Source organism: Paramormyrops kingsleyae, chromosome 5 (genome assembly GCF_048594095.1).
Source record: "Paramormyrops kingsleyae isolate MSU_618 chromosome 5, PKINGS_0.4, whole genome shotgun sequence".
In the NCBI taxonomy this organism is placed as follows: domain Eukaryota; kingdom Metazoa; phylum Chordata; class Actinopteri; order Osteoglossiformes; family Mormyridae; genus Paramormyrops; species Paramormyrops kingsleyae.
In genome coordinates, this window is record NC_132801.1 from 13,338,316 (window position 1) to 13,351,008 (window position 12,693).

Consider the following 12,693-nt stretch of genomic DNA (forward strand, 5'->3'; position numbering starts at 1 on the left):
GTCTCTACCACCACCACTCCGACAACCACCTTCTACTGCAACTCTTCCACCACCACTACAACCTCATCCTTCAGCTTGTCCACCACCACTACCACGACAACCACCTCCTCCTACGTCTCTACTACTACCAATCCAACAACCACCACGTACTGCAGCTCTTCCACCACCACTACAACCTACAGCTAAGGCAACAGTTTTCCAAAAACTGGTTCTATCCACCTGGTCCACCAAAGCTAACAACTGCGCCACCTGATCCCTTGAACTATTTCAGGCAGCGAATGTTTCTCTGGGCACCAATGCGGGTGTGGGGTATTTCTCTGAAGTGCCTTCAGTGCAACACCAAGATGCACCACTCTGGCATCTACACAAAGGCAAGGGAAGTCATAGATTTTGACTCACGTTATTATTTAGTTGGTGGGGACTATCCTCGGTGCAGCAGAAGCAGGATCCCTGTCTGTCCATGGAGTACTGAGTAGTTGAATCAGTTGGATCCTGCCCACCGAAACAGGTTCCCCACTATTCTTACCACTCAGCTTGCTCTGGACAGGAAGTGTGTGACTAAGCTCAAACCACAAACTGCAGGGAACAGCTCCAGTTACCTCCAGCAAGCACTAGAGGAAGTTCACAGTGAGGAGTGGGCAAGGCACAACATCGAGTTCCTGTCTGACTGTGAGCTTCACAAAAGGAGGAGTGCCTTAACCCAATGTGAGGAAGCAGTCTATTATCCGCCCCCACCCTTTTGTCCCCTACCCCTTGCACAGTGGTTTGAAACAGTCTATGCCAACGAGATCCTGTGTCATCTGGATGAGATGAAGGGTGTCATCACTTCAACGTATGGCTGGATTTTAAAGCTTGACTCCACAAAAAAGGTACGAGGGAAACTTTGTAATGCTTTGAAAAATCTTTGTTTTGTTCATGTTTATTTATGATACCCGATTATGTTATTATACTGATTTATTTTTATATAGATCATAAAGAAGCTCACTGGTGGCATTGCAGACACAGCTACTTGGATGACAAACGTAAGTAATGAATGTGGCCAGGTACTGAACTGTGTTTTAACCACTGGTGAGGGAGCTGGCCTAGCTGAGTTGTGCCAGGGTATCGTCAAACGTTACCAGGACACAGGGGAGCCAGAGCCAGATGTCATCTATGTTGACAGAGGTTGCTGCAGTGAGACAGGTGTGTGACCTTCAGAATGTTTTTATAGTAATGTATTATTTGTTACAGGGACAAAATTAACATTTAGAAACATTACTTAATATTACTTAAACATATTTTCAATGTATATCAAAGTGAAACACAAAATTCAAGTTACTTTATTCTGTATGATAGCTTGCCCACAGTTACCTTAATTATGTCTCAGTTGTCATGCCTTGGAGATGTATATGTCATCTAAATCACTGCAGCAATAGATTTATCACATAATTCTTACATTCAGGCCTTGTTGATTCGCACAGGTATGCCCCCAGTCCTTGTCTGGTTTCGGCCATGGATGTCAGGGTCAGCCCCCCACTGTGGTCCTTCCGTGCCCCTTCCCCGTTTGACCAGCAGGTGGTGCTGGTCATTCCGTCCTTCACGTCAGTCCTTGTTCTCCCCTGTCTCCTGTCTGGTCTCGTGGCTCAATGTATTAAGCATGTGCTGTCTGTTTGCCCCTCGGTCCTGAGTTCCCTCTTGTCTTATGTTTGAATCCTGCCTCCTGTTTTTGTATTTTGCTCCCTAGTGTTTTAGTTGAGTTTGTCTAGTTATTGTATTTGGTGATTTTGTATATGGTTTTTGGTTTTGTTCCTTGTGCCTCTGCTTGTGTCTTTACCTGTTTAGATTCCCCAGTGTTAGTATCTGTTTCCTTGGTTAGTTATTAGTTTCCCTGTTTTCAGTTCCTTTTGAGTTCATTAGTTTCACCTGTGCCCTGTTTCCTTGGTTTTGTTAATTAGCCTCACCTGTCCTGTGTTAGTCTCGTTACCCATTAGTATTTTAGTTCCTGCCTGTGTTCAGTTCCCCAGTGGTTCATTGCGTCGTGTCTTGTCTCTGATGTCTTTGTCTAGGTTGTTCGTGATGGCGTGTTAGTTAATTTGTATTGCCTGTGTTTCATGGTTTGTTTCTGCGATTCCCCGTATTAGTTGTGTAGTTAGGTTTTGTTATTTAATTTTGCTAATTAATCCCTTTTTAGTTTTTGACCCCTCGTGGTCCGTTTTGGTTTCTTTGTGTTTGTAGCTTTTCTGTCTTTTGTAATAAACCCTTTTTTGTTCTTTGAGCCGCAAGTGGGTCGTCCGCCCTTTTCTGCGCACCATGCCGCGTTCCCGTGCCCGAGATGCCCGCAACCTTGACAATGGAAGGTTAAAGTGAGACTGGACGTTTTCCACTTTATGAGACGATTCAACACTGGTCTCACAACAGAACACCATCCTTTCTATGGTGTTTTCTGTTCAAAGTTATCTTCTTGTATTTTTGAGTGGGACCAGCATGACATCTGCCGTCTCAAGGACGCAAAGAGGTCAGACATGAAGAAAAAGCATGCTGGTCTTGCTCCAACAGAAGCACAAGTTCTGGCCAGTATCACCTCCAGTGAACTAGCCAGGCATTGCAGAAGGAGAACTGGTGGGGTTGAAAACACCCGTAGCCTGATCCAAGAATTGTTGAAATCCATGTGGGATCTGACTGACACTTCAGATTTACGCCTGATAAACCCTGAGAGCATGACACATGTGTGGGAGGTGCAACAGAAGCATTTGCCATGCATCCAAGACCCACCAGGTGTCGAACTATACACCAAACTTGGCTCAGGGTTGCAAAAAGGAGACAAGGTCCTAGACATCTTGAGATGCGGCAGAGGGTCATCTTCTCTGGAGAGTTTTCATCGCCACCAGTGCACCTTTATCCCAGGTAATTAGAAATTATAACTCTTTGACATAATTTCTATCCTTTACATGTCTGTCATTAATTTATGCTCATAAAAAAACAAGTCTACTAAGTATCAAGTTTGTGAGACTTAATAGTAGTCATCACTTAATAAATACAAACAATATTTCAATAATCTCAAATGTCATTTTGTTTCTAAAGGATGGAGATGTAATTGTAACCCCTGACTCACGTTAAGTAGTCTAGGACAAGCCAAAAGTATAGACCAGTTGTACGGTGTTCATTTTAGGACATCCTCAGGTCAGACTTGACAAAACGGCATCAGACATCGAACTCAGACAAAACGGACTCGGGTGTCAGGAAAAAAACCGTCAGACTTCGGACAAAACGGCATCAGAACAAACTTTAAAAAAAAATTTCGACCTCAAAGCCTGATGATGAAGAGAGTTAGCTTTTTATTATATTTCAAAATTGTAATATTTGGATGTTGTTGTTTTGTGGACCGAATCCGTGCTAGCTAGCTTAAGTAGTGGCAATGATGTTAAGTTTAATTGACGATTTGTATATTTGTCAGGTTATGGACAAAGTAAAGGCCTATGAGGATCTTAAAAAAGACCTCAAACGGTAACTACTGTTTATTCTGCCTAATGTTGGCACATTCTTGCTATCGACGTAAACTGCCTCATAAGGCTAACAGGATGTTCTGGGCTAATTTAAATTTCATAATTAAGCATTCCTATCTAATTGACTGTACAGATTACCACTTGAGTAAGAATGGCAGTCTTCATGTGTACAGTTGCAAATGCTTTTTTCAGAAAAGTCGAGCCGTCAAGCTATAATAAACAGGTTTCACTAACGTTAATTTGTGTGTGTGTGTCTCTGTGTGTGTTTAGAATATCAAAGGTAAATCAGATGTAAGACCTCGTGACTACTGCTTAGTACTACATTATTTTCACTCCTTACCTCTTAAAATTTTATTTGAAGGTGAGCTTACTCAAAAAGGCTTTGATACCAACGTGAAAAAGCTATTGACAGCAGACAAAACAGGTAGGCTTTTCTAGTGATGTAGTATTTAGTGTTAGTTAGTATTTAGTGTCAGACAAGCAAATGTATTACCTTGAGACAACACATTTTCAGAAGTTTACTGTAGAGACGTCTGTGGCAGTAGTAGGATTCTACAAAGCACTGTCCCATTTATATTGCAGATGACTCCAGCTCAAGGAGTGCCAATGCATTTATCAGTAAGGAAAGCCCAAATTATTCCCATTTGAGAGTTGTACTATTGTTACTGTGAGAAGTAGTCACTTTGCATAGGTTTCAGGTACGATATATATATGCATTACAGGTGCAGCACAGGCTTTTGGAAAAGCCAAAAAGCTACTGCAGCTTCAAATAAAGAAAAAGCTTTGTGGATTTCAGTGACCGGTCGCTGGGGGCATCTCCGCTTCAACCCCAAACGTTCTAAAATTCTTCTCAAGTGTCTTTCACTGTTATGCCACAAACCAACCACAACATAGACTTTTTTTTTTATCAAAAGACACTACATCCTGTCCAGTCTCAGATGTGTCTAGGGTGACCACCTAATCCACGTCAGGAGGGACACTATGAGCTATGACAGGGTTTGCAAACTACCATTTCCATCATTTCAATTAAAAGGACCTGAATTTCACTTGAGCACCGAGTTCTTGCTGCGTGCTGATTGGTCAGTCTCCTTCAGTCATGCATGTGTCAGTAATGTTAATGTGAAACAGCTGGATGAGTCTTTGAATGAAGGAAACAAACCAGTAAAAGCACAAAAAATATTATTTAGAACTAGAAGAACTAATTAGCCAAGGAGCCTTTCAGTTTTAAAGTATTTGTAAAACCTGGAGTAGCTCATAGTGTCCCTCCTGACATGGATTAGGTGGTCACGCTAGATGTGTCATATCAATGCAGATACAGCAACACACTTTTCTAAATGTACGCTTACCTAACTTGATGTCCTTGTGAGCCCAGTACACAGCTAATTTCCCTTTGTTTAAATCCCTGGTTGAATAACAACATTATCATTGCATCTACAAAATTAAATGTGACAACCACCTTTCTATCACCACCTCTACCAGCCAAACATGTTATGGGATTTAAATCTAATTACACCCCAAATTCAAAATTAAAATAATTACCACATAAGTAAGACAAATGTATTTTATTTCAACATTTTTTCAAAAGGCTACTTTTCTTCTCAATAACTTAGTGGACTAGTAACTTTACATCATATAATAAACTGTGATAACAGCTTCAAACAAAGCCAGTGTCAAACTGCCATAGTTGGATACTCCTTTTGCATTCCTTGCCAGATGACATCTTGAACAAATGTCTGGAAAAAAAATAAATCTAAGCAAAATAGTAGCGAACAATAATAGTTCTACATTTTTATATTAAATGTATTAAAAAAAAATTTTTAAGTTTTTTCTGATGCCGTTTTGTCCGAGTCCGCTTTGTCTGAGTCCGTTTGTTCTGATGCCGTTTTGTCTGAAGTCTGACGGTTTTTTTCCCGACACCCGAGTCCGTTTTGTCTGAGTTCGATGTCTGATGCCGTTTTGTCTGAAGTCTGACGGATTTTTTCATAAGACCTGAGGATGTCCTAAAATGAACACCGTACAGTTGCTAGGTTCGACAGGATTACAACTGGATCCGAGGTGAATGCAGAATGAAATGGCTGGAGGCAGGAAATGAGCAAGAATAATAGTTATTTTGTAGAAAAGTAAAGAAATAAAATAAGATACCATTTAACAATTTCAACAATAACAATAAGCCGGCATAACAAAAGAAACAGCCCAATATTTCAGTTCGTCCTTTTGGTCATTAGTCAAATCAAAAATTCCTGTGTAGTGCGGTTATTTTTTTCCCTCTTTTGTTTTTGGTTTAGTGATTTGAGTTGTTACCACTTTGGTGTTTCTCTGGAGAGAAGAATGAAGTTCTTCAAACGCGGGTTCGGTTCAGTTCTGGGCACAGGCTCGCCATCTCCATCCGGAGAGAATACAGGAATCCGTTCCAGTGTCTTTTTCAGCACCAAAAAAATACTGATATTACTGCATACAGCCAGATAAAGCCCATTCTCCTACTTCTTCTCACAGCTATAGCTTATTTTTTATCTTCAATTCTCATATTACCACAGTAATATATTACATGCATGTTTTTAACTTAAAATATCCATGAAATTGTTTTTAACCATGTAAAACTAATAAATGAATTTCTCTTTTTTTAATCCCTTTAAACTGTTTTAACCATGAAATTATGATTATTATTTATAACCAATTAAATTATTGATTTTTAAATCATCCTTTAAGCTTTTGTAAATCATGAGACGAAATACAACCAACTTATTACTCTGTATCAGTAAACCCTGTCAGAGCTACTCGGTTTATCATTGCATAGAATTTACTGTAAACTTTCGACGGTAAACCATCAAACCATACATTTAACATCAAAACATACATTGCATTTGACCAAAAATAGTGCATAAAGAACAGAAGTGCTTCATTACATTATTGTACACTAAAAATCTATTTTGATAAAACCACATTTTAAACAGAAATAGCATTTTAATTGCTTTTAAACAGAAAGAAAGAAAAAAGAAACACTCGCGATTTAGCGTTAACAAAATTCTAATTTTAGCGCGACACTAGCACGTTTCTTTAGCAAACACATGGTTTCGTGTGTGTGGGTGAGGTATCGGCGCGAACACGGCAAGGCACACAGCCACACGGCCTCTCTAGTTCGTGCAACTTAACACAATACATATTTCAAATTAGCTTTCGGACAGTGCAATTACCTCTTTACACCTTTCTGCATTAAAACTCACCAAGGCGACCCATATAGTTCAGCATAAATCATCTCCAGCCTGCCTTGTTCATTCTCAAAGTGCAAAAGACCCGGAGCTAATACGTAATTTGATCCACTGCTCGGAAGGCGGGACTAATATTGCTCTAAACAAATGAGATTATTATCACCCAACGTGACCGTGAAACGGAAAAAATAATAAAAGTTAGAGAGAGGATCACACTTCCTCATTTCAAAATAAAGTTCTTCAAAATAAAAGACTGCAAATGCATTGATACAAATAAAAGGGAGAAAAAGTGGGCCTTTCCTTTACTGGGTTACATAATGCCATGCACACTCAGATGTACATGCTTGAGGGTTGGTCCAGGTGGAGCATGAATAGAGCCCATGAAGCTGTGAGTGTGAGTGCTGAATCACACACTAAACTGTATGATGTCCAACCTGAATTCACTCAGCAACAGAGTCCTCTGTCATGAACTCTTGCCCGAATTTATTCCCCCTGGGGGACCCACTGGTAAGATGGAGACATCAATTTTACTTGCAACTACTACAAATAACACATTCTAACATATTTAAGAGATAATCGTTTCTGTATTTTCGCAGTCATTTTGATGCATGTCTGTTCTTATAATTCTAAATATCCTTTTTCCCCTTTTGAAATGTTTCTTCATGGCAGGTGAGCATATTGCAGTGGAGTATTTATTTGCTCAGTCTGACAGAGGTGACCTGCTGGCTCCACAACAGCACAGGGAACTTGGCATCATTCTACCTGAGCTGCAGATTGAAGTTCAGGAGGAAGAGTGTCTTGATGTCACGATAAGTGATGTAGCTGACATTGTCAGTAGGAGTCCACCTGAAGCCCCCCAGTTTGAAGACGATTTGAACACTTCAGCCAATCACAGTCCTTTCCCCCATGGTGATTCAGCCAGCTCAGCATCATCCTGACCACTTGATGATCATCTTGTCATTGAAATTTTACAGGAAATGTCATTTATTAGTCCATTCTATCAATTATTATTATTGTTATAGCTGCCATTTGTATTTTTATGTTGCATGCCTATAGACCAGTGAATTCTTACAGAGGGAATTTTATATTCTAATGATATTGTTTTTCATAATTGTTTCTTCCTTGCAAATTTACAGGAGACATATCATGAAGAAAGCAGTCTCTTTAACAGTCCTCTCAGTCCAGGAAGAAACATACTTACTGAGGACAGTTCCTCTTGTGGACCTAGCACATCATCTCAGGCAATGTGTTTAAGAACTTATTTCATCCTGATTAATGATTAATGTTATCTGTTATATATTTCCGGTGATTTATATGATAATTTTGACTTATATAAAGTGTCTATGAATTTCCTGAAAAGTGCTTTGGTTTTTTATCTTTCAGGATAGCCGATGTAAATGGTAAATGGTAAATGGACTGCATTTATATAGCGCTTTTCTACTCCTACGAGTACTCAAAGCGCTTTACAATACATGCCTCACATTCACCCATCCACACTCACATTCACACACCAGTGATGCCAGAGGTGTTCCAAGTTGGGAGGCAGTTGATAACTTGGTGAAGTACCTTGTCAATCTGAACCACACGATAACTGCCTTGTCAACCACAGAGACAGCTGAGATTGTGCAGCTATATTCCAGTCTACATGCCATGGACAAGGCTCCCTCCAAGTATACACTAAAATGTAAGAAGACAACCTTGCCAGGGCCGTGGAGAGCGTCCAGGAAACGTAGTGGTTCTGCACCTGGTCAACAAGCAGCTGAAAGGTGACCTCACCTCGAAAGGATGCACACATTGTGTAATTTACACGTATCATAAATCACATGTTACATTTAGGTAGTATCACACAAGCAGAGTCATATTATTATGTATGTGTAACTTTTTTGTAGGTGATTCAAACAAGAAGATTGCTATAAACAGTCAAACTGTCAAGTGGGGTTATACAGTATATCATGGTTCATACAATGATTCACACACTTTAATTAAATTGGTGCAACTCTCTGTTGTACATTGAGTACACTATTTTGTCTTCACAGACTATTCTTGACCCATGGTCAGGCTGCCCAAAGACCTGATACCAACAGAATTTCAGAGTGTGTTTCCCTCAGGCTTTTGAAGGAGTATCAGCAAGGGAGAAATAGGCCAAAAGACTGCAAGGGCAACACCTTACCCATTCCACAGTCCATTGTACAAACATACTGTCACATTAAACAACTGCTTGAAGACAGCCGGGTGATACAGGACCAGACGAACTTGGTACTCGTTACCATTAATACCACTACAGTGTCTTCTTAGTGAGATGTTTTTGATTTCCTCCATGCACTGAGTGGTATTTAATTATTTGAACATAATCAGATTTAACTTGAAGAATTTTTGTATTTTCACCAGGTTATATGAAAGACAGAAGAGGACAGACCGTGAATCACTCCTGCAAGGAGTACAGCTTCCCCAGAAGGTCTCTGCTGTGAAGGATTCCTTGCCAAAAGCAAGAGATCTGCCTTCTGCACCTGTGGAACATGGACATGTAGCCATGGAGTTCCAGGAACCAGAAAATCGTGAGGGTGAGGCAGTGATACGCCGGCGCCGCAGTGTCAGAACTGGTTATGCACAGGACTGTCCTCCTGGGTCATGCGCATGGCCTGCTGCTTCTGCCTCATCCTCATACCAGCTGGGTCACCAGCCACCATCATCAATTCCTGCCTGGTCCTCATATGAGCAGTGTAAACTACCAGCTTCCGCCACTGCTACCTCATCTTTAGACCTACCAGGTCAACCACCCTCAGTCCCATTTCCTGCCTGGTCCTCATATGAGCAGTGTCAAATACCACCACCCCCATGTCCACCCTCATCTTCATACCAACAGGCTGATCTTCCACCAGCCCCATGTCCACCCTCATCCTCATACCAACAGGCTGATCTTCCACCAGCCCCATGTCCACCCTCATCCTCATACCAACAGGCTGATCTTCCACCAGCCCCATTTCCTCCCTCATCCTCATACCAACAGGCTCATCTTCCACCAGCCCCATTTCCTCCCTCATCCTCATACCAACAGGCTCATCGTCCACCAGCCCCATGTCCACCCTCATCCTCATACCAACAGGCTGATCTTCCACCAGCCCCATGTCCACCCTCATCCTCATACCAACAGGCTGATCTTCCACCAGCCCCATGTCCACCCTCATCCTCATACCAACAGGCTGATCTTCCACCAGCCCCATTTCCTCCCTCATCCTCATACCAACAGGCTGATCTTCCACCAGCCCCATGTCCACCCTCATCCTCATACCAACAGGCTGATCTTCCACCAGCCCCATGTCCACCCTCATCCTCATACCAACAGGCTGATCTTCCACCAGCCCCATGTCCACCCTCATCCTCATACCAACAGGCTGATCTTCCACCAGCCCCATTTCCTCCCTCATCTTCATACCAACAGGCTGATCTTCCACCAGCCCCATGTCCACCCTCATCCTCATACCAACAGGTTGATCTTCCACCAGCCCCATGTCCACCCTCATCCTCATACCAACAGGCTGATCTTCCACCAGCCCCATTTCCTCCCTCATCCTCATACCAACAGGCTCATCTTCCACCAGCCCCATTTCCTCCCTCATCCTCATACCAACAGGCTCATCGTCCACCAGCCCCATGTCCACCCTCATCCTCATACCAACAGGCTGATCTTCCACCAGCCCCATGTCCACCCTCATCCTCATACCAACAGGCTGATCTTCCACCAGCCCCATTTCCTCCCTCATCCTCATACCAACAGGCTGATCTTCCACCAGCCCCATGTCCACCCTCATCCTCATACCAACAGGCTGATCTTCCACCAGCCCCATGTCCACCCTCATCCTCATACCAACAGGCTCATCTTCCACCAGCCCCATTTCCTCCCTCATCCTCATACCAACAGGCTCATCTTCCACCAGCCCCATTTCCTCCCTCATCCTCATACCAACAGGCTCATCGTCCACCAGCCCCATTTCCTGCCTCATCCTCATACCAACAGGCTGATCTTCCACCAGCCCCATTTCCTCCCTCATTCTCATACCAACAGGCTCATCGTCCACCAGCCCCATTTCCTGCCTCATCCTCATACCATCAGGGTCATCTGCCACAAGCCCAGTACCCTGGCTGGTCGTCCCAATCTCTACCACCTCTGTCTCAACAACCGTCTCATCATTCAACGTTATATCATCAGTACAATATACCATCTTCAATACCAATTACAACAGCATCATCCTCAAATCAACCATCAGTACACCTGAATCGCCACAGAAAATGGAGACAGCAAAAAGCAGACCTTGAAGACCAGGAGCGTGTGGCAAAGGGGGAGCCACCAAGAAAGCGACGCTGCAAAGAGGATTACCAATATCAGTGCAGAATATGTGGTCAACCCAAAAACAAAAGCACTGGCCACACACAGATGAAGGGAAAGTGGTACTGTCCAGCATCTGGACAGACCATTACAGAATGGAAAGACACTCTTGGCAATCCATAAAAGAATAACAATTAGGCAAATTATTTTTCTTCATTTATCACTGTTGTTTCACTTTCACAAGAATGTTACATGTGTTTTTTGTTGTTTTATATGAGTGAGTGTGAATAATGTCTCCAATCAAAAGATGTTCCATTGTCCTTTGTATTTTGGATACATAAAACTATAAAAATTAATAGTTTTTCTGAAGAAAAGGTTAAAAGGGAATGATGGTATTATGTGGAAATACAACTGTTGACATTTGTCAATTTCCACTTTAATTTTTGATACAAAAACATCAAAAAATAAACATTTTCTGGACAAAGTTTAAGTGAGTAAAAGACTCTTTTATGGAAATAGACATATTTTATTTGTATAGGATTATACATGTATAGAGTGGCACGGTAGTCCAGTGGTTCACACTGTCACCTCACAGCAAGAAGGTCCTGGGTTCAATCCCCAGGTCACCCAGGGTGCCTTTCTGTGTGGAGTTTGCATGCTCTCCCAGTGCATGCCTGGGTTTCTTTCCAAAGACATGCCGATTATAGGTGAACTGGCTACTTTAATATTACCCATAGGTGTGCATGCAAGTGTGTGTTTGTCTGTGATGGTGGACTGGCAGCCTGTCCAGAGTGTACCCCACCTCTCACCCGATGATGCTGGGATTGGCTCCAGCTTCCCCATAACCCAGATGGATAAAGCAGTATAGAAAATGGACAGATGGATTATTTACATATTTCCTCCTTTTTTCTCTCCTCTCCTCTCCTCTTTCCCCTCTTTCCCCTCTCCTTTTCCCTTCTTTCCCCCACCCTAGCAGTCCCTTTTGCCCCATCTTTGGCCGAGTGGTTAAGGTGATGGACTAGAAATCCATTGGGGTCTCCCCGCACAGGTTCGAATCCTGCCGACTACGTGGTTTTCGTTTATTTTGCCAGTAGCTGTTTGCTCCCCTGGCTTTGTGTCACTCTTATATAGCATGTGTTGACTCTGTTGATATTTTTTGCCCATCTTCCGCCCTCCATCTACCTGTCTATCAATCTATCCAAAGGTTATAGGGTAAATTACTTTGATATACTTTTTGAGTATATTCAACATTGGGGTAAAAGAGAGGCCTTAGCTGCAGTTGCTCCTCTCCAACGAAATCTACCACCACCCGCACACACAGAACGACCCCTATCGGGCGTGGGGGTACCTGTGTGTAACCCATGAACCTGGAAGACTGAGGCTGCTGGACTGCTTGAGTATCGCAGCTCAGTGCTGTGTAGGGCCACGTGGATCGGAGGTCCCGGTGATGGTCGGCATCGACATGGTACTTCCGGTGGAACCCAGGAGCACTGGGTCAGCTCGACAGGAGTGAACCAACCGCAGGCCGGTGACGGAGCACTTGAGAACCGCCGCGCTGAGCTGCCTTTTGTGAGGCACTGTTGCTCGCAAATGAAAGCTTTTTCTTTCAGCCCCCGCTGGCTTTCCCTGCCATACCGAAAGGAAGCTCCACACTCCCCATCTGCGAATCAAACCCCAGTCT

The 12,693-nt window shown here is 42.7% G+C and overlaps 2 long non-coding RNA genes and 1 other non-coding gene across 4 annotated transcripts; 2 read left to right on the forward strand and 1 right to left on the reverse strand.

Annotated features, from left to right (window-relative positions):
* Positions 1-1,296: 1,296 nt before the first annotated feature.
* On the reverse strand, positions 1,297-6,804 carry LOC140590857 (uncharacterized). Of its 2 annotated transcripts, XR_011991715.1 has the most exons (3): positions 6,704-6,804; positions 5,784-5,899; positions 1,297-5,557 (listed from the first exon to the last, which is right to left on the reverse strand). It is a non-coding gene; the product is annotated as an uncharacterized lncRNA (long non-coding RNA). The 2 variants fall into 2 exon arrangements; XR_011991714.1 differs by having other exon boundaries at positions 1,297-5,899.
* Positions 6,805-8,103: 1,299 nt separating this feature from the next.
* Positions 8,104-9,755, forward strand: LOC111847890 (uncharacterized). Its single transcript, XR_011991865.1, has 3 exons — positions 8,104-8,454; positions 8,725-8,982; positions 9,077-9,755. It is a non-coding gene; the product is annotated as an uncharacterized lncRNA (long non-coding RNA).
* Positions 9,756-11,996: 2,241 nt separating this feature from the next.
* On the forward strand, positions 11,997-12,081 carry trnas-aga (transfer RNA serine (anticodon AGA)). Its single transcript has one exon. It is a non-coding gene; the product is annotated as a tRNA-Ser (tRNA).
* The last annotated feature ends 612 nt before the right edge of the window (positions 12,082-12,693 follow it).